We start from the raw sequence: 20078 nt of genomic DNA, 5'->3' as shown, positions 1-20078 counted from the left end.
GTCACTTGATGCAGGTTGTGATGTGTTTCAACAATAAACAACAGCAAGTAACAACTATTTAAAAATACAATTGGATGGAATTGTTGCAGTTGTGGTTATGATCATAAGCCTACGCAGGGTCATCAAGGCCACTGAGGAAGACTGAGGCTATGGAAGGATATTACATATGATACATTAATGATGTTCTATTAATCCTACCAAAAACAATGTTCCTGATACAATTCACCTACACAGAGCAGCGTTTCAGACAGACACCGCTGTGGTTCTCACAGGGTCCTGAAGATTAATAGCCGTAGCCAGCTATCTCTGAGTGGGCTGACTTAAAGTGTCCCTGGGGTCTAATTCCAGGAAGGGAGCAGGCGGGACACAGAGACAGAGACAGAAACAGAAACAGAAACAGACACAGAGACAGAGACAGAGACAGAGACAGAGAGAGAAAGAGAGAGAGAGAGAGAGAAAGAAAGAAAGAAAGAAAGAAAGAAAGAAAGAAAGAAAGAAAGAAAGAAAGAAAGAAAGAAAGAAAGAGATTTAACTGTAATAGTGAAGGTGTTAACTTGGCAGTAGAGAGCCTAAACAGTTTTTTTTACCTTTCAGCTTCCCTATCAAATCTAAAATTGTCAAGCAGACAACCAAAGAAAATGAACAACAATGACAAATTGTTTGATGAAGAAAGCAAAAACCTAAGAAGGAAATTGAGAAACCTATCCAACAAAAAACAGAGACCCAGAAAACCTAAGCCTACGCCTTCACTATGGTCAATCACTTAAACAATAAAGAAATACACTACAGAAATAGAAGGAACAGTGAAGGCATAGAGTTAACACAAAGAGTTATCTATCCAAAACGAAGATATGAATAAACCACTTCTCAAATATTTTTGTCTCCATAATAAAGAACAAACAGCAATAACATATACATGATCAATTACAAGTCTTAGAATGAGCTATTAAACACTAGCAAAACTCACTGGATTCTAAAGGACAACTACAGGACAACATACAAACACTCCAACCCAAAAATTGCAGTGGTGTTGATGGAATCCTAAATTAAATGACAAAATACCACAAAACCAACTGACTATACATAAACTCTTTAACATCATCCTCAGCTCTGGCATCTTCCCAATATTTGGAACCAAGGAGTGATCACCCCAATCCACAAAATTGGAAACAAATTTGACCCCAATAACTAATAATTGTTTTCACTGAGGAAATGTAAAAGTCTGCTGTTAATGATAATGCAGAGGATTTTCACAAGGTTGCTGTTGACGCATATCCCACATATGCGTCAACAGCAACCTTGTGAAAATCCTCTGCATTATCATTAACAGCAGACTTTTACATTTCCTCAGTGAAAACAATGTACTGAGAAAATGTCCAATTGGATTTGAACTAAATTACCGTACGACAGACCACGTATTCACCCTGCACACCCTAATTGACAAAAAAACAAAGGCAAAGTATTCTCATGCTTTGCTGATTTCAAAAAAGTTTTTGACTCAATTTGGCATGAAGGTCTGCTATACAAATTGATGGAAAGCGGTATTGGGGGAAAAACACACAACATTATAAAACACATGTACACAAACTACAAGTGGGAGGTTAAAATTGGTTAAATAAAACACACATTTCTTTCCACCGTGCCATGGGGTGAGACAGGGATCCAGCTTGAGCCGCACCCTCTTCAGCATATATATCAATGAATTGGCAACGGCACTAGAACAGTCTGCCTCACCCTACCAGAATCTAAAGTCAAATGTCTACTGTTTGCAGATGGTGCTTCTGTCCCAAACCAAGGAGGGCCGACAGAGGCACCTACATATTCTGGACAGATTTTGTCAGACCTGGGCCTTGACAGTAAATCTCAGTAAGACAAAAATAATGATGTTCCAAAAAAGGTCAAGTTGCCAGGACCACAAATAGAAACTCCATCTAGACACCGTTGCCCTAGAGCACACAAAACAATATACAGTACATACCTCAGTCTAAAAATCTGCATCAGAGGTAACTTCTACAAAGCTGTGAATGATCTGAAGGGCCTTCTACTCCATCAAAATAAATGTAAAATTCAACATTCCAGCTAGGATCTAGCAAAAAATATTTAAATTAGTTATCGTACCCATTGCCCTTTATGGTTGTGAGGTCTGGGGTCTGATCACCAACCAAGAATTCACAAAATGGGACAACACCAAATTGACACTCCGCGTGCAGAATTCTGCAAAAACATCCTCCATGTACAACGTAAAACACCAAATAATGCATGCAGAGCAGAATTAGGACAATGCCTGCTAGTTATCAAAATCGCAAAAAGAGCCACTAAATTCAACCTAAGAGGAAGCAATTCCCAAACAATCCATAACAAAGCCATCATGGACAGAGAGATTAACCAAGAGAAGTGTCCCCTAAGCAAGCTGATCATGGGGCTCTGTTCACAAACAGAGAAAACGCGCGAACAAGGTTTTTGGATATAAAGAGAGACTATCGAACAAAACAAACATTTATTGAGTAAATGAATGTCTTCTGAATATGAAGATCATCAAAGGTAAGTGATTAATTTTATCTCTATTTCTGACTTGTGTAACTCTTCTACTTGGCTGGTTACTGTTTGTAATGATTTGTCTGCTGGGCGATGTTCTCAAATAATCGTAAGGTATGCTTTCGCCGTAAAGCCTTTTTGAAATCTGACACCGTGGTTGGATTCACAAGAAGGTCATCTTTAAAACTATGTAAAATACTTGTATGTTTTCTGAATTTTTATAATGAGTATTTCTGTATTTGAATTTGGCGCTCTGCAATTTCACTGGCTGTTGTCAAGGTGGGACGCTAGCGTCAGAGAGGTTAACCAGAGAGGTTAATCAGGGTAAGGGGACCAGAAACATGACCGAATACAAACAGTGTAGCTATTCCCTCCACAAGGCAATCAAATAAGTTAAGCGTCAGTATAGAGACAAAGTAGAGTCGCAATTCAACGGCTCAGACACGAGGTATGTGGCAGGGTCTACAGTCAATCACGGATTACAAAAATAAAACCAGCCCCGTCACAGACCACGATGTCTTGCTCCCAGACAAACTAAACAACTTCTGTGCTCACTTTGAGGACAATGCAGTGCCACCGACATGGCCCGTTACCAAAACCTGTGGGCTTTCCTTCACTGCAGCCAACTCGAGTGAAACATTTAAAAGTGTTAATCCTCGCAAGGCTGCCGGCCCAGACGGCATCCCTAGCCGCGTCCTCAGAGCATGCACAGACCAGATGGCTGGTTTATATATGGACATATTCAATCAATCCTTATCCCAGTCTGCTGTTCCCACATGCTTCAAGAGGGTCACCAATGTTCCTGTTCCCAAGAAAGCTAAGGTAAATGAGCTAAATGACTATCGCCCCGTAGCACTCACTTCCGTCAGGGAGGAGGTAAGGCCCTCGGAGTGTGGTGTCAGGAAAATAACCTCACACTCAATGTCAACAAAACAAAGGAGATGGTTGTGGACTTCAGGAAACAGCAGAGGGAGCATCCCCCTATCCACATCGATGGAGAAGGTGGAAAGTTTTAAGTTCCTCGGGGTACACATCACGGACAAACTGAAATGGTCCACCCACACAAACAGCGTGGTGAAGAAGGCGCAGCAGTGTCTTTTCAACCTTAGGAGGCTGAAGAAATTCAGCTTGTCACCAAAAACACTCAAACTTTTACAGATGCACAATCGAGAGCATCCTGTCGGACTGTATCACCGCCTGGTACGGCAACTGCTCCGCCCATAACCGTAAGGCTCTCCAGAGGGCAGTGAGGTCTGCACAACGCATCACCGGGGACAAACTACCTGCCCTCCAGGACACCTACACCATCCGATGTCACAGGAAGACCAAAAAGATCATCAAGGACAACAACCACCCGAGCCACTGCCTGTTCACCCCGCTATCATCCAGAAGGCGAGGTCAGTACAGGTGCATCAAAGCTGGGACTGAGAGACTGAAAAACAGCTTCTATCTCAAGGCCATCAGACTGTTAAACAGCCCTCACTAACATTGAGTGGCTGCTGCCAACATACTGACTCATCTCTAGCCACTTTAGTAATACAAATTGGATGTAATAAATGTATCATTAGCCACTTTAAACAATGCCACTTTTTATAATGTTTATGTACCCTACATTACTCATCTCATATGTATATACTGTACTCTATACCATCTACTGCATCTTGCCTATGCCGTTCGGCCATCGCTCATCCATATATTTATATGTACATATTCTTATTAATTCCTTTACACTTGTATGTATAAGGTAGTTGTTGTGAAATTTTTCGATTACTTGTTAGATATTACTGCATGGCCGGAACTAGAAGCACAAGCATTTCGCTACACTCGCATTAACATCTGCTAACCATGTGTATGTGACCAATAAAATTTGATTTAATTTGAAAATTGAGGAACGCTTTGACTATGTACAGTGAGTAGTGAGCATAGCCTTGCTATTGAGAAAGGCCGCCGTAGACAGACCTGGCTCTCGTGAGAAGACAGGCTGTGTGCACACTGGACAACAAAACGAGATGGAAACTGAGCTGCACTTTATAACCTCCTGCCAAATAAACTCCCATATCTATTAGGTGAAATACCACAGTGTGCCATCACAGCAGCAAGATTTGTGACCTGTGGCCACAAGGGAAACCAGTGAAGAACAAACACCAATGTAAATACAACACATATTTATGTTTATTTATGTTTCCTTTTGTACTTTAACTATTTGCACATCGTTACAACACTGTATATAGACATAATGACATTTGACATTTCTCTATTCCTTTTAAACTTTTGTGATTGTAATGTTTACTGTTAATTTCTGATTGTTTATTTCTCTTGTATTAACTAATTCACTTGCTTTGGCAAAGTAAACTTGTTTCCCATGCCAATAAAGCCCTTAATTGAATTGAATTGAAAGAGTGAATGAGAGAGAGAGAGACAGAGAGAGAGACAGAGAGAGAGAGAGAGAGAGAGAGAGAGAGAGAGAGAGAGACAGAGAGAGAGAAAGGAAAACAGAGAGATACCTCCCCTCTAACACAAAGCGGCAGCCTGCCTTTCTCATACTGCCGCACAGGCCCTAGCTGTCTGGGTCTGGGTCTCCCTCTCCTCTCTCTCTCCATCCCCCTCTCTCTCTCCATCCCCGCCACACATTCCTCCAGCACCCAGGATTATTATTGGAGGAAATTTATAGGGCCATTTATTTCACTGGATTTGAATGACATCGGTTCTGGTTGAGTGGGCCTAGCGCAAACTCCCGGGCCATGTGGGCCAGGGAAAACAGAGCAGGGGATAAATCAAGACAGAGAGGAGGAGAGAAAAAAGAGACTTTTCATATTTTTGCCCTTCAATGCAGGTCTGAGCAGTTGTATTGCTCAATAACATATTGTGTATGCGTAAAAATGTAACAGCACATGCTGTCGCCTTTTACTCTCTTGCTCTCTCTCTGCAAACGCATCCGCATGCCACTGGGCCCCAGATCATTCGGTTGCCTGTTTGCATTGCACACAGGAATGTGTGAAGTTAAAGAAAGGAAGCATATTACACAGCAAGGAGAGGGCCAAGCCCTAGAGGAATGGGGGGGGGGGTCACAAGACAAAAGTCGGAAGCCAATTTACAGGAATATCACCTCGAAGCACTGAGGCAGGCAGTGAGATGAAGGGTCCTGCACAGCTGCATGGGCCAGGAGCGCTTCCCAGTCCCCTCTACAAACCTGAGGAATCCAGCTCTCTAATGTAACCTCCTCTAACCCCCCCCCCCATCTCCATTTAATACACACACACAAACACACACCAAACCCCACAGGTGTCAGGGGCTGCTAATCATAGAGCAGAAGGGCAGAGAAGAGCACGAGGGGTGTGTCTGTGTCTACCTGTCTGCCTGTCTGTGTGTATCTACAGTAGGTCTCTGTATGAGGAGGGGCTGCTATAGTAGAGAAAGGATATGGTATTGATGAACCAAGTGGAGTCTAGCTAGTAGCAAGTGGACCACCCACTCACTGCATCCACTATCCATGCCCCACTCAGCAGGGGGAGCTATACTGCTAAACTGATAACACTATTCAGTTCACAGGGCTGTCTGACTGAGTGGGTCTGAGTGTCTTGAGTTCAGACATGTGCAAATCCCTTGTGTAGGCTGCACCAGCTGCAGCTGCAGTGCGTCAGCCAAGGCACTGACATATTGTCTTTGTGCTTCAGGCCAGACTGTTTCACCACCACAGCATTGCAGGCGGCAGCCAGCCAAACATGGGAGGGTGTGACTGCTGGGGAGGGAGGGCTGATCGGAAGTGTCTGGTCTGGTCCCTCCCTTCTGAGGCCCTGGGTAGGCTGGGGGTGATTACTGTCTCTTGGCCCTGATAGAGGCTGGGCCAAGGGGATGAGTATGAGCCTCAGTAAGGGAGGAAGGTGTATTAGTGTTTGTAAAGGGCATTGCCACAGTTTGGGTGTTTTTTAGGATTATAGAAAGGGTTAGGGCTGACATACAGGTATTTAGGACTGTAGGTTGGAGAAGCTGGGGGTGGGGGATGCATGAGTAGGGGCTGGTGGAATGGCTGTAAGGAGCTGGGGCTGAGACTGAGGACGAACGGGACTTCCCTTGGCAGAGGAGAGGAGGCGGCCTGGAATGTCCCTCTCCCTGAGGGGAGTTCACCACGCACACCTGGGCTCTCTAGGTAAAACAGCAGATACCAGGGACACATTGGGGGAGGGGGAGCAGAGAGGAGCTTCTAGAAATGTACAGTATAATTCAGCTGTTAAATAAGTACTGAAGTAAGTGTGTACAGTATTATACTGAGTTAATCATTTCCTTCTGTACACCACACCATGTGGAAATAAATGTGGAATGGTCCGTCTGAATGACACTTTGGATACCTTAGCATCTATTCTTATGTAGGACACTTTTATGCGTGCATGTTATCCTCCATGTGATATTGACCCCTTTCCAGTTGGAAACCCTCCTGAGGTAACCTGAGTCTTGTTTGCACTGCACATCCCAACACAAACACCCCCTGTCCTCCCCACCCGGGCTTTGCCGAGACTCTTCTGCATGGCTCTGTGCAGCTGCAGATGTGCTAGAGCCGGGAACTCCATGGCCAGTGAGTGACACTGACGGCTGTCCCGGGAGGAGGGTGTGGAGGATGAGGGCGGTGGGGGGGGGGGACTGATAATCCCCATCACCAATAATGACCCTTCTTCAAAGCAAACATCCCCCACCCCCAAACCCCGCCCCTTCTCTCCAAAATCTCTGCCTCCCCCCTATCCAAATCACAGCGGCCCTTCAGATCCCTGTGTGTGTGCGTGTGTGTGTATGTGTTAATGTGTGTGCACATTCGTGCATGAGTGCGTGTGTGTGTGTGTGTGTGTATGTGCATGCTCCCACAAAGACTATCTGCTAGGCTTGCAGCCTGGTATCTGTGGTTGCCTTAGAGAGAAACGGCCCCAAAACATTTCAGGAGATGCACTCATTTGAGGTCTGGGGGTTTCTCTGTTTGGGGTCCAGGATAAGCCTATCATACACCAGCCATTTCAGACCCTTCACTGCTGAACACAAATCTGCGCACACACATACACACGAACGCATGCACTCATGCGCACACATGAGCACACACACACACACACACACACACTTACAGAGGGAAGTGTGCGTAGCTCACACACCCACAGCTCAACACCACTTTGTCCAAGGGTCAGTAAGTGGGAAAACATGGAGTCAGCCGTTCTCACCATTCAACGCTGAAGCAACAAACAGTGGGAATCCCAATGGGACAACTTTATTTACACGTTTATGTATCAAGGACCAAAAGCAACTTGTTGTTGGCTATCAAAAAAATGTATCATGTTTACTGCCTTGGCAGGAAATATCAAATATTACAACAGCCTAATACACAGCATATAACAAATAATACACAATATTAGCACATTTCAGGCACCTTGTTTAAATGTGACTGTAGATTAGCATATCATGGTGGCTATCCTTTCCTCCGGACCCTTGAGACATTAACTTATGTGAGGTATTTCTTCCTAAAAGGTCTACTCATGTCTGCTCTGATTCCCTGGTCCTCAGCCCTCCAAGACTACAGTTTAGACTAGAGGCTAGGCTTCAACACCTCGGAGGCCCACTACCCTCCACTCCACAGCCCTGAGAGCACAGTGTATCAGTGTCAGACCCCTGTGGCCTGACGACCTGATACTCTGACCCAGCGCTCCTGTCAAGTGAGACCCACTGAGAGCATTCCTGCTGTGGGAGTCGAGGGGCTGGTCAGTGGCGATGTTGGGGGACTGGTGGGGGAACAGCAGAGCCGAGACCACCACCCACCGTGCATTCCACGGTCGCTGATCCTCTGGAAGGCTTGCCACTAGCTAATTTGCATCAGTAAACAGGCGAGTGGCTTCCTCAAAGGCCCATCGACAATGGGGCATGACGTGGGAATACCTCTCAACGTGTGTGTGCGTGTGTGGGGGGGGGGGGGGGGGGGGGGGGTAGAGGTGTGTGTACGTGTATGTTTCTTCTCCCATCTCGAGGTGCCAGGTGCTCTTACACTCCAGCACCACATAGGGGAGCTACAGCTTTTTACAAATCAGTCAGTCAGTCACAGTCAGACAGTCAGACAGACAGACAGACAGACAGAATCAGATCTGTCCATCACTACACTGCAATCCAACAAACCAGAACATGCATTTGCAGGAAAGATTCAAATGTTCACTCTCCACGATATGTGACATGTCCTCATTGTGCCATTGGAGAGGTTAATAATATGAATATGGGTGAAATCACATAATTTCACCAATAATACTCATGAGGAGGACACAAAACCTAAATGACTTTTATAAACCACACCAATACAATTCATACTGAACTTGATTTTGTGATTTTATGTACTGCACTAGATTTTATGTAGGCCTACTTTTAATGTAACATGTCCTTGAGTGTTCTGAAAGGAATCTGCCAAATAAAAGGTATTATTATTTACATTATTAGTATTATTACTACTATATGCATACAGTCACTACCAGGAAACTCATCCTCATTTCATGGTTACATTTAAATATTGGTGGAAATATAGTTATGGGGGCATGTTTTCATTGAACAATACAAAAGTTAAATATACAAAAATATATCACTAACATTTACTGATATAAACTGCTCACAGATCCAAACGGATCTACAAGAGTTGTTAAAAAAAAAAAGGAATAGGAAAATATATGTTTTTTTGAAAACATGTTAGTCACTTAGTCCAACACAGCTCTGTAGCTATGACAATGACGTAAGAGAAAGGCATTCTGCGTGCTACGACATGTAATAAATATCATTACATTCATTCTGGGCCATGCCAACCTCTGAGACACATTGGATGAATGAAGACAAATGAACTGAGAAATCCAATCATTTTCTCAAATGAATTACTGTGTTTTGACTATTCTTCTGTAGCCATGATTGAGAAGGATTTGTTGTTTTCTGAGGGTCTCTGTTTGTTTGTCATAGATCCCATCGATACTTTTACAGGGTGTGTGTGGGTAAAGAGGGATGTGGGCTCCTGAAATATAGGTGAAGGAACTGAAAATAGGGCGCAAACACTATTTTTAAAGGGTAGAACACACACATGACTCGAGTTGAGCACAACACTATCATTCCCCCGCTCAATACCTAAATAACGTTTTATTCAAGCTTTTCTGTTGTCCAACAGGAGTTTTCTAGAGGACCCTATCAGGTATTTTGTTATTAGAGCAACACGATGAGAAGTTGAGAGAATTAATTTTAGTTCAGAGTTCACACATTTAATATTTATGATCATGAATCAGAATTAATGTGTTTCAAATGAAAAAAACATGAATATTGAAATATTTGCAGTATAGCTAATAAGATCTAAATCGATTGTTTTCTCTATGTATCATTCATCAAATTAAGGTTTGGAAAGGTTTTTTAAAAATCGAAGCCTATATGGAAATATGTATGTATGGAACATGAATAGTTTCCATACCAAGATCTTACAAAGAAACACACAATATGGGCCTATTATACCACAGTAAAACAAATATATATATAGTCATGTGTGTGTATATATATATCATACATAGGTTACAAATATCTGAAAGTACATTTCCAATTTTTATTAAATTAATTAAATTAATTAAAATTACCCCCCCCCCCCGCAAAAAAAAATGTACCTTTATTTAACTAGGCATGTCAGTTAAGAACAAATTCTTATTTACAATCGTATTGTCGCCCTTCAATGCCATACCAGGACGATGCTGGGCCAATTGTGCGCCACCCTATGGGACTCCCAATCACGGCCGGCTGTGATACAGCCTGGAATGGAACCAGGCTGTCTGTAGTGACGCCTCCAGAACTGAGATGCAGTGCTTTTGACCACTGCACCACTCTGCAATATTTTATGTAAATGCTGTAATCGCAGAGCTTTTGTAATCCTCTTCATTCATTTTGGGACGGGTCACAAGTAATCCTCTTCATTCATTTTGGGACGGGTCACAAGTAATCCTCTTCATTCATTTTGGGACGGGTCACAAGTAATCCTCTTCATTCATTTTGGGACGGGTCACAAGTAATCCTCTTCATTCATTTTGGGACGGGTCACAAGTAATCCTCTTCATTCATTTTGGGACGGGTCACAAGTAATCCTCTTCATTCATTTTGGGACGGGTCACAAGTAATCCTCTTCATTCATTTTGGGACGGGTCACAAGTAATCCTCTTCATTCATTTTGGGACGGGTCACAAGTAATCCTCTTCATTCATTTTGGGACGGGTCACAAGTAATCCTCTTCATTCATTTTGGGACGGGTCACAAGTAATCCTCTTCATTCATTTTGGGACGGGTCACAAGTAATCCTCTTCATTCATTTTGGGACGGGTCACAAGTAATCCTCTTTTTCATGTGGTTTAAACCAAAATCTCTAAAATTAGTAATCTTTGTAGTGAGTTTAAAAATTATATTTTTTTATGTATGACACAAATGTCAATTAATTGATTCCATTTAATAAAAACAACAAATGTTGACAACATAATACATAACCTCATCCCTAAAATTATGAAGTGAATGCATAATTAAAAGAAAGGAATGATTCCAATATATGATAAATGTGATTGAAAATTACCCAAGGAATTGTAGTGTGCCGAAATAACATTAGTGTTGCACTTCCTATAGATCCCATTTCTGTTTTGATGAGACTAATGAATGACAAATATAGTAAATTAGCATTATTGATCAATTATGGATAGATTTAAAATTGTGTTCTCGTACAAAATGTATTTATAAAGTGATGAAAAATATTGAACGTAAAGTTAAATAAATTCATGAATCATGTTTTGTAAATAATGAAATATTGCTTTAAAACATGTATTGAATAAATTTTAAATTGTAATCTTTATTTACTTTACACAAAATCAACAGCCAATTTTTATACAGAAACTTCATTTTTGGCCGTTTGTAAATCGAAGAGCCGAGCTGAGGAAACCTTTTCATTAGAAACAGGACATGTAATCTGGAATCTTTGTTTTCCTTCTGGGCTCAAATGTTCCTCGCTTCCACGACAACGGGCGAACGGATGCAAATGGAGGAAATGTTTGACATCACGAACACAACAGTACTGCTTGTGTTAGAACTAGGAGCCATGCAGCCATGTGGTCTGCCTCTGCCTTCCTAACCAAGGTTGTATCCCAAATGGCGTCCTACTTTTGGGCCCTCCCTGGTCAAAAGTAGTGCACTATAAAAGGGAATTGGGTGCCATTAGGGAGATCAACCAGGCCACGAAGTGCCCCCCTAATCTGACACAGACCCCTAGACCCCCCCTCCTGACTAGAGTTTTCTAGAACTGTCCGGTCAGGGGTGAGAGAGTGTCAGTTTAGCTCCCCCAGCGAACACAAGTCAACATGCCATAATCCTCCCATCACCTGATGTTACACTGCACCCGGCCTGCAATTAGCCAGCCGGCCTAAGCCACCCACACCCCACTGAGATATAGGGCTATGGCTGGAGCTGGGTCTGGGCATGAAGCTCTGGGCCCCTATTCATAAAGCGTCTTAGAGTAGGAGTGCTGATATTGGATCAGTTTTGCCTTTCTGATTATAATGAATTGACAGGGGACCTGATCTTAGATCAGCACTCCTAATCCGGGATGCTTTCTGAAATCGGCCCTTAGGTAGAGGCCAATGGCACTGGGTGGGTATGGAGCTCTGAGATGGAGCTGCTGGTGTTACAGGCAGGTTTCCATGGCTCTGTGCCGACCGGCCCGGGCCTGGCTGCATGGCCCCTCATCTCTCACTATCACCACGCTGGTGGGGAAGAGATCAAAACAAACACGTGGTGGCGGGCACGTCCTGAGATGATGAATGACTGTAATCAGTATCAGGCGACTCACACTGCTCTCCCATTGGCAGAGCTTGGCGAGCTGAGGTTTGACGGATTCCCTGAGCCGCAGAGTGACAGGCTACACACAGTGGGATCTGTGACCTGGATCACCATCCGAGACTAGGGAGGTAACAGATCAGAGCAAGGCTCCGGCTACTTAACATAAAATATCCCCCTTCTTTACTGTGGAGCTGTCCACAGATATACGGTGCCGAGCCTCTGAATGCAAGCACTTGTAAAGGGAAAATGTCAGAGGGAGAAATGGGAAACATACCAGTTTAAGCAGATGTTTTGGTGATGGTGGTGGGTGCCGGCATATCCATTATGGGCCGGCCCTGAAACAAATTGATGGGTTAGGGAAGGGAATTCCTGGGGCTTCGGAATCGAACTGGCCCCCATTCTCCACATTGTTTAGGGACCATGTGATTTCCCGCCCTTCATCTGGGGAAGGCAGCAGCAAGGGGGAAGAGGAGCACAGGAAGCAGCAATCTCTCTCTCGCCTCGACCCAACCTTCCCGAAACAGCCGTTACTCATAAACAAAAAGCCATATTGTAGCTCATTTTCCTGTCTTCTCTCAACTCTACAGTGTGTTACCGACGTGGGTGTGGGGGCGTGTGTAGTGTGGGTATCAGCATTGCAGAGGCTGGATCTCTACGCCTATGATCCCCAATTTCACTGTCTGGGCTCTGTGTGGGGTGCAGGGGTGGGGATTCCCCAAATGGACATGTTATCCATTTCCTGCTCATGGTGAGTGGAGATCTGGTCCCATAGTCACAGACCGAATCGGCACGTTAAACTGCCACAAAAAAACATCCAGTGTTTCGCATTCACAGGGTTTCGAGCGGTCGTCATGTAAACCTCCCTGTGGTAGGGCCGTTCCTCTGGACAACCTATGGGGCCGGGCGGTGGGCCGGAGGATGAAGAGAAGGAGGAACCGGTGATTGGGTTCCAGCTCCTGAAAGGTGCATTTAGAGACTGGACTGACGTAAAAGGAAGTAGTCACTCAGCTACATTCAGGAACGCAGTGGAACAGGATTTAGCAACCGCACTGAGTTGGACATGACACCATTTAAACAGCATTATTAATCGCTGCTGCAGGGGCTCCTAAGGAAGAAAACACACCATGGTGATAAATGATACACACACTCAACATGGGCCTGTCTGTAATGGCATTTGACTGGGGTCTGTGCAGACAAGGCTCTGGTTCAAGTTGATGAAAGTAAAGGCCATGAGTAGTGAGGACTGAACATGCAGCAGGCCGCGGAGGCATGGGGCTATATGGGAGGGGGGAGGGGGGCTTGGGGTGAGCTCCTATAGTGTCTAAGACCCCCTCTGCCAGAAACAACATCAGGCCTTCTCATATTCAAATAAATACTGAGCGAAGGGGGTAGCAGGGATGGGCAGGGAGAGGGGGACCGAGGGGGGTGACAGGGGGAGTAAGATGGCTTCTCTACTACATTAAAGCCTATTTAGGCTCATGGGGCTAGCTGAGAAGAAGAAAGCAGGCAGTGACAGATTTATAATGAGCACAGACCTTGCCCTTGCATTTAATACGAGGCTTAAGTCGTATTAGAGACACACAAAAAAACAGATCCTGTTCAGCTCAGCACAGGTCATGAGGAAGAAAGGCCTTAATTAATTTGGGAGATCACCGAGGGCCCAGCTCCATATCATCGGTTCTTTGTGGCAGGAATGCAAGCTATTTACGGGAAGTTCAATTGGAGGCAGGGAGAGGAGAGGTGCTGACGTCCCGGCCGCTTCCCCACAGATAGGAAAAGGATACTTTTCAAAAGCTAAAAGCTTCCCAGTTTTAAAACAAAGGTGGGGGGGAAGAGAAGAAGTGATTTTGAAAAGGGATCGGTTCTACCCTCCTCTCCTCCAGACATTCCAGGCTGTTTCTGCACTCCTCTTCTCGCTCTCTTTCTTTCTCTCTCTGAGAAATCTGCTTAAGCACCGCACGATGACATTCATAAAGACTAAACTCAGTACTACCTTTTCTCTGAACACATGCATCGGCAAACATGATAGGCCTGTCAATGAGGGGTTAATGGCTGCCACTCAGTCTGCCTCTGCCCCAATTGTTCTACCTCAGGCTGTGCCTTGGGGTTGGCAGGCAGGGCTGCATCCGAGCTGAGGTGAGATGCATAGGGACTGGTGAGAGCACTGGTCAGGCTGGTCAGACGTGTTGAAGGGTACAGTTGGCAGCTGTCAGGCCTATATTTGTTAACTCTGTAAAGACATGTGGAGAGAAGACCATCCTTCCCAAAATAAACAAACCGGGTTGGCAGACATCTTCGAAAGAAAGAAAGAAAGAGAGAAAGGAAAAGAAAGAAATAGCCAGGTTGAGGAAGCAGGTAGAGGAAGTGATTTGGTCTAAGTGGATGTACTTTAAATGATACTGTGGTGCTTTTACCAGGGTCTTGTTGGCTTAATGTCATCAAGGTTGGTTGAACTCACTAAGATGACATCGTTAGCTTTCAGTCATCATGTAGCTTCTTTTATTTTTTAAATGGAGGTATGAAAATACAAAACAATGGTTTTATGGCTCAATTTATTCATAGTAGTTCACTGTAGTAGTATTATTTTTGACATTTTGATTGTTAAAGACAAGCAATGTCTGTGATTCATATTCCCCATTACTACACAAACACATCACTGTGTACTATAACCAGACTAACACAGATGAAGAGAGAGGGGTGTGTATGGCTGAAGCTTTTTTGTCAATTGTGTATTAGCTCTTCATGTGAGCATGTGTGTTGACTTCTTACATAACCTGTATGGACTGCACAAAGCATTATTCATGGTAACATACATTCAAGAATACAGGCCTTATGTTTGGTCAATTCCTGTATACAGTAAATGGAGATATATACACCAGGTGGTTCTTTCATCATGGCCTCAACACTTCTCACTTCTTCATCCACAAAGCACCTGCTCTTTCCATCCTGCCAGATTCAAACTCAACCGACAGCACGTGTCAACCTGTGAGTGTGAGAATCATTTTACGGACACACCAGCCAAACCTATTCACAAATATTAAAAGAAGTATTAAACACTCAGACTCAATTAGCAAAAGTTTAAAAAAATAAATTAAATAAAAAACATATTAGCCTACCACGTAAATAGTAATATACAATAAATAACCCATCACATCGCTCTCCACAAATGAGCATTCACTGGTTAAAAATCGTGCTGTGATTCGTGATTAGAAATTTGGGTTATTAGTGTGTTGGAATTTGCCCTGGTCTGGACACTAGGGGATGATGGTCAGACACCATTTTGTTCGTGTCCATTGTGTTTTTATGGCCATCCATGTCCGTTTTCAAAGATGACAACACTCAAAAGGGTTGAACAGGAAAGGTAGATTTTCAAGCCAACAAGGAAACGTGTTTCACTGTAAATGTTCCAAAAGCTAGTCATTCCTTTTATGTTTTCAACTTTTGTCACATGTCCGGTGACATGCAATTTTCATTTAATCGCAAAAATATTCCAACAATTTACCAATCACAAATATACGATATTAAGTCTTCACCCAGGGGATAAAAAAAACGGCTCTCAGAAGAATACATGAAGAATACATGCACATCTTGCATGGAATTTAAAATAAAGTGCACAGCAATTAAATAGCCTTTGAAACAGATTATCCCTGACGGGTCTACAGTGACACGAAGCACCTGTGTGGCTGGTCATCATGGTCCCATGCTGTACTGTGTCCACTGGTAAGGTTATCCCCACATATAGATTTAAAAACACCTGTTGGGCGGCTTCTAGTACAAGACTAGAAAGCAACTCGCTCTTTACAGCTTTTGTGTCTGCAAGTTTCCTGGCAACTAAAGTCAGGGGTTATGTAAGCTACCATTTTAGTTCGTTATCGAATTCGTGCTCATTTGTCAAATGAATCTCAGTTTACGCCGCTGGTTATTTACTACTGTGATATCTGAATCGAAATCTGAACAAATAGCTTATGAACTAACGTAAATGAAAATCGAATAATTGTGGTAATTTAAAGCTCATATTGATCGACCGAAATAACTGAAACATTATCCAAATTTGTTTTCTGATGGCTGGGTAACGAAATTCTAAATGAAATCATCCCATCACACGAATTTAATCGATTTCAGAGAGTAGTCCGCCACATTGGTTTATTAACGAAGAAGCCAATCATTTCTTACAGTCAAATATTTTGAGTAATGAGTAGCCTAAAGCAGATTGCACCGATTGTCAGGTGGCATGTAAATCCTAACCTCGATAATGTTGTATTGTATCTATCAATGCGTGTATAAAGACATCAAACAAAGAGGTCCATGAGAAAGAGGTTATGAGAAAGAGGTCCATTTTCCCATTTGGGACCAGTAGCAGTAGCCTTTACATGAAACAGAATGGGCAACGAATTCAAATCTGGTGCTCTTATTAATTCAACGTTGAAATGAGTTTGTATGTAAACCCATACCGATCACATCTCTCGAATTAAAATCGTACAGGGGTATGGTGACAATAATTTGATAGACAATAATGACCAGTGGACCTATTTACACAATTAAACAAATAACGTTTTGTTTATTGATGGCTTTTTATTAAACTGGTTATATGTGCACTATTGGCTGTTAATTACTTCTAAATGTTCGTGGAAAGACGGGACACCTCGACCGCGTTGGGCAGCAGCTATTCAGCAAGTCAACTGTCAGCGGTCAACTAGCTGACTTCCTCTCTGTCTAATTCCAAGATTTAGACCAATATTTACATAAGATATAGTTTTATATATGGAGCGCGCCGGGTCAGTCCCAACAGTTTCAGTCACGCTGCATGAATGTTAAAATTATTGTTTTATGATCCTTGGACACCACTTGATTTATCGTCTGTTAATTGATCTAAAGTCCTAATTAACATCGAACCTTTTTGCCTCGGCGGTTATGCAGATATAGAAAATAGTTCCTGGACAGTCGTTGAAGATGCATTATGGTCCAAAATGTATTTTTAAATTCAATAGAACCAGATTCTAAAAAGCAAAAACAACAAAAAAAACGCTCACGTGGTGTGTTCTAGAATTAGTCAATGATTTTCATAGTCATGGATCAGTTAACCCCAAACTGCAATCGAGTCGTGTATTGAGTCAAGCATGCCCAAGTGTCTAAACCAAATCCACATCGCACCTAGACGTTTGATAACACACAAAGATAGCAGAGAACATGCCTAAACCGATACCGTGTGCCCTAAGTTATTTAATGAGGCATGGACTGGGGCTCTTGTTTTAGCGATATATCATGTAACCACAACAGAGGACTATTTAGCACATAGCTTTGGACCACACAGGACTTAGCAAATATATCAACAGGAGACTACGGCACCTTCAAACTTTTGACAGCGGCAAAAACAACATGCACAACGGTGTCAACAAACAGCGATAAGAATGAATAGACCTATAATAATCACATCAACAACATTAACAGACGAATTAATTCGAATCTGGTAGACTAAAGGCCTACTCATAAATTATGTTTTAAGATCTAATAAAAACTCTATACCAGGCTACATAACCTATGCCTCTTTTTTTTCAGAGACGTATACATACAACACAACAAAACATCAGCCCTATGGGTAAACGGAAATGATAAACAAGCGATGGTTAGCGATATAAATTAGGCCTACATTGCGCAAGACATGCATAACGCACAATGACAGTGGAATATAAATATTACTGCGACCAGCATAAATTACGTATCCTAAAGAAACGTAGAAGGACAGACACTGGACCATTTTACATACATGGGAGAAAGTAGTGATAAGAGGTACTAAGACAAGAGAGAAATACGTGTTGACAGCGTTTTTCGTCTATGTTGTGGCTCAGGTTTATTCACTTCATCCTCACCAAATAGGCTACGCTATCTGTTCAGAGAACGGGACAACTCGCCAAATATATTAATGTATTATTTATTTTGAGATAATAGGCTAATAAAAACAAGTCATGTAAAGCCTGTGTCTAAATCTTTCAACTGGATATTATTAGAGTTGTCTATATTCCAACTCCGAGTGTTCAAAATAAATATAGGCTATATCCCTACACAAAACTCATACAATTCAAAAGCCTATATGCTGGTAGGCTACACAATATAATGTGTTCCAAAACTGTGCATATCCTCATTTTAAATTCCTAATGTAAAATCATTGCGAGAGCTCGGGACTATAACGTTCTATCTGCATGTTCCTCAAAATGTAGTTATGGACATAACATTGAAAGAAACAAGGCTCTCTACCTACATAGTTCTCTCAATACCCCCAACTCGTGTTGTTAAGTTCAAAAGAATGCAAGATCGAAATTGCTGCCACAATTCAAACCATGGAACTTTAAAGACAATTATCTCAGAATCTTCTTTTTGCAGGTAGAACCTTATAGTCACAAGCGCTCGATTGGGCACGTTTAAATGCTTTGAGCAAACCCCCGATATACACTGGTGCCTGTGCCACAGTTCATATTGCGCGTGTCACCTCGAGACATGGTTTGCCCCCCAAAAAATGTTTCTGGGCAATCAATATAGGCCTACTTAATGAAAAAGCGTTCGGCTTTCCGTAGAATAAGAAACACACCTGAAAACGAATCTGCAAAAAATGTATAATAATAAACTAAACATATAATATAGGCTATGCTATATAATATTATTACATCACTAGGCCTACCTATGGGTTCGTTTTTTAAAAAATGGCATTAGATCGGGCACAAATTAGAAGATAAAGGAATGGAATCACATATTTGTAAAATCACTGGTGAAAAAGGTCCATTACAAACCGAGGGCAATATGAAGGTTGTTGGATATCAAACATAGGCCAAGATCATAGAATTGCAATTTGGCTTTTGATATTTACACTCTTGGCTCCACTGCACTCTTGAGACGTGTGAACAATAATAGGCCTGGATGCTTCTTGAAACAACATACAAACCAAGAGAACTGCAAACAGCGAGATGAGTAAAATACGTTAGCTCAACACCCCTTCCTTTTGTCCCCGGTTTCCTGCAGTTGGAGGTCAATGGCACTGCTGTCCCTGTGCGCGGCTCCTTATCCAGACGGAATATCTACGTTACTGATGGGGATGACGCCCCGGATTTGGACAATATCCACTAAGGCCTCTTCCGATGCGTCAACATCCAAATTCGGGAATCTAGTATTTCCCAACTTATAACCAACATACAGAAGGACGAAATAAATTACATTACGATACTTGGTCAAATAAACACAGTTTAATTAAGCACGGTAAAACAGGCAATATTTCTGCGTAAGGCCTACACATTATTATTGCTGGGCTAATGTTAAATGGGTATACCTCATTGGTGGTTATAGCTAACATCGGAATAACGACAGATACATCTCGTCTGCTATAACTGAAATATAAAACATAGAAATAATAATTATTTTATGTTTTTGTTGATAATTTGCAGGCTAACTGATCCATGCCGCCTGTTTAAGACAAGCCTAGAAGTTTGATAGTGAAATATAACCTACATCTTTTGACGATGGATGATGAGAACACGATTTTAACAGCATAATTCATGCAAACAAACCAGGGAAATCTATTAAAAAGAAGACTTCTGAATACGTTCACAAATAAACGAACAAGGGTGTAATAACCTAGTAGGTAGCCTAAATTATAGGGTTTGAAATAACCTCAATAGAATAATTGAATTGTAGCCGACCAACAAATTAACCCTTAA

The sequence above is a fragment of the Oncorhynchus kisutch genome, linkage group LG3 (genome assembly GCF_002021735.2).
Source record: "Oncorhynchus kisutch isolate 150728-3 linkage group LG3, Okis_V2, whole genome shotgun sequence".
NCBI classification, from domain to species: Eukaryota; Metazoa; Chordata; class Actinopteri; order Salmoniformes; family Salmonidae; genus Oncorhynchus; species Oncorhynchus kisutch.
The sequence above is the reverse complement of the archived record's forward strand: the minus strand, read 5'-3'. Positions refer to the sequence as shown.